The 2,728-nt window shown below is 52.0% G+C and overlaps 1 protein-coding gene across 5 annotated transcripts in view; it reads left to right on the top strand.

The window, feature by feature from the left end:
- Window positions 1-2,728, top strand: part of PTAFR (platelet-activating factor receptor) — a 65,325-nt gene that overhangs the window by 25,467 nt on the left and 37,130 nt on the right. The window contains exon 2 of one of the 5 annotated variants that reach the window (XM_011981725.1): window positions 2,019-2,088. The exons of 3 other annotated variants lie outside the window; for them this stretch is intronic. The gene's annotated coding sequence lies outside the window, so the exon portion shown is untranslated. Of the gene's footprint in view, window positions 1-2,018; window positions 2,280-2,728 lie in introns of all 5 variants that reach the window. One more of the 5 variants, XM_011981726.1, reaches the window with a different exon arrangement.

Below are 2,728 nucleotides of genomic sequence, written 5' to 3'. Positions count from 1 at the left end.
GTTCACCTTGGGAAAATCCCTTCTCATCTCTGGGCCTCAGTTTCCCCATCTGGTCATTGAAGGAGTAAGGAATTCACAGTTTATGTTATCAGTGACAAAATGCGCCTACAGGACTGAGTTTTCTCTGATTGGTGGTGGGAAGCGGGTATGAGGAGAGGTTGGGATCTTGTTGTCCTTTTACAGGGATCCCCTTCCCACCCCAGGCCTGTGAAGGAGGCCTTGTTGAAGAGGACGGCATTCTCTTTCTTGGTGGCATCCCCCACTTTCCTGTTCTGATCCCCTAGGTGGGTAGAGGCTTGGGCCTCCGAGGGCAACAGTGGAGCAGGAGCCTGGTAGCACCCCTTGACGGGCCTAGAGGTGTGTGTCTGGGGCAGGAGTGGAGCCAGCTCCCGAAGGGCAAATGCTGGGACCCTGCTGCAGCCCCCTCTCTGACCAGCCCCTCTTGGGTTCTTTGACAGCATGATGAGAGCGGGGAGAAGCCTCTGGTGTGTCTTTGTGTGTGCATGTGTGTCTGTGGTTATGTGGGGTGTCTGGCTATGTCTGCATGTATCTGGAATGATGGGCCGGGAGCATAGCCAGGCTGCATGTGGCCTGCTCCAGCCAGACAGCTCCCCTCCCAGAAGCAGATGGCCCACAAAGCCAGCTGAGAGGCTGATAGGCCTCTGTGTGTCTTCAGCCGAGGGGAATCACAGCCAGGTTCTGTGTGTGTATTTGTTTGTGTGTTTGTGTGTGAGAGAGAGAGACAGAATATGCAGGGGAGGATCACCACTCAGCCGCCCCTCCCCACTCCCTTGGTTCTGCAGGAGGGGGATCATCAGGGCCTGGGTTTGGCGTTGAGCCCAACTGGCTAACGGGAAAGCATGTCAAAATCAAATTTGTGCATACCCTGCGCCACCCACCCCGCCCCGCTTTTTTTTTTCTTTTGAGACAAGGTCTTGCTCTGTCATGAAGGCTGGAGTGCAGTAGCATGATCACAGCTCACTGCAGCCTCGATCTCCTGGGCTCAAGCAATCCTCCCACCTCAGTCTCTCAAGTAGCTGGTACCATAGGTGCATACCATCTTGCCTGGCTAAGTTTTGTGTGTGTTTTTTTTTTTTTTTTTTGGTAGAGGTAGGGTTTGACATGATGCCCAGGCTGGTCTTGAACTCCTATGCTCAAGCAATCTGCCTGCCTTGGCCTCCCAAAGTGCTGGGACTACAGGTGTGAGCTACCATGCCTGGCCCATGCCCTCCCCACCCCCCCTTTTGTTTTTTAAGAGACACAGTCTTGCTCTGTCACCCAGGCTGAAGAGCAGTGGCATGATCATGACTCACTGCAGCCTTGAACTTCTGGTCTCAAGCCATCCTCCTGCTTTAGCTGCCCAAGTAGCCAGGACTACAGGCGCATGCCACCATGCCTGGCTAAATTAAAAAACAATTTTTTTTTTTTTTCTTTTTTTTTGTGGAAACGGGATCTTGCTATGTTTCCCAGGCTGGTCTTGAACTTCTGGCCTCAAGCCATCTCCCACCTTGGCTTCCCAAAGTGCTGGGATTACAGGCGTGAGCCACGGCACCCAGCCTACATTACCTTTTACAGTTCATAAAGTCCATTTCAATGTGTCAAGTGCTTTACTGTTTACCAAAAACTGTCACTACCAATAATCTCACTTCCTTTTTTTTTTTACAACAATGCTTTGAGATAAGCAAGGCACAGACACCGCATTTTGCAGATAAAAACCCAAGGCTCAGAGCTGGAATGAGGCTCACTCAAGTTATGTGGGTGAGTGGCACAGCTGAGGCCAGAGCCCACATCCCCTGGTTTCGGTTCCTATGCTTTCTCTCTGGCTAACCTCGATTGCTTCTAGGAGACAATGTGTAGCTGGCTTGGTGCATGGCCAATTCGGTTGCTTCTTTATTCACTTATTCAACAAACATTTTCTGAGGACAGCAGAGAAGGGAGTTCACAGTTACTGAGTAAATTGCTTCACTCTGCTCTCACAATCACCCTGTGAGGAAGGTTTTATTACCATCATTTTGCAGATGAAGAAAGGGAGGCTGGGAGAGCCAAGGATCACATAGCAAGGAAAAGCAGACCCAGGTGCAGACTCAGGTCTGTGTGACTCCAGGGCCTGTGCCCAGCCCTGCTTTTTTCCCTAGACGGGGTCCTGGACTGGCCACGAGGACACCAGCAGGACTCAGGAACTCCTAGGCTGGGAAGAAGTCAGCGTGATTCCTGGTATAACAGAGGCATGGCCAGGTGCGGTGGCTCATGCCTGTAATCCAGCACTTTGGGATGTCGAGGTGGGCGGATCACCTGAGGTCAGAAGTTCGAGACCAGCTTGACCAACATGGTGAAACCCTATCTCTACTAAAAATATAAAAATTAGCCAGGCATGGTGGCATGCGCTTGTAATCCCAGCTACTTGGAAGGCTGAGACACGAGGATCGCTTGAATCTGGGAGGTGGAGGTTGCAGTAAGCTGAGATTGCGTCATTGCACTCCAACCTGGGTGATAGAGTGAGACTCGGTCTCAAAAACAACCCACCCACACACAAACAAAAACCGGAGGCATAACAGAGGCATGACATGCCCAGTGCTGGGGCAGCCCAGAGGAGGTGGTTCCTCCCTCCCTCTTCCTGGCCCTGGCCCTGTCCTGGAAGCAAAATTGGGTAGGGTAACTCAGACAGATACCACCTGGGTATCTGGGAGCCAGGAGGAGAGACCCAGGCCAGACTTGGGGTTTCCTAGGC

The sequence above is a fragment of the Mandrillus leucophaeus genome, unplaced genomic scaffold (assembly GCF_000951045.1).
Source record: "Mandrillus leucophaeus isolate KB7577 unplaced genomic scaffold, Mleu.le_1.0 Scaffold23, whole genome shotgun sequence".
Taxonomy (NCBI): Eukaryota; Metazoa; Chordata; class Mammalia; order Primates; family Cercopithecidae; genus Mandrillus; species Mandrillus leucophaeus.
This window is presented reverse-complemented; position numbering and strand designations above follow the sequence as displayed.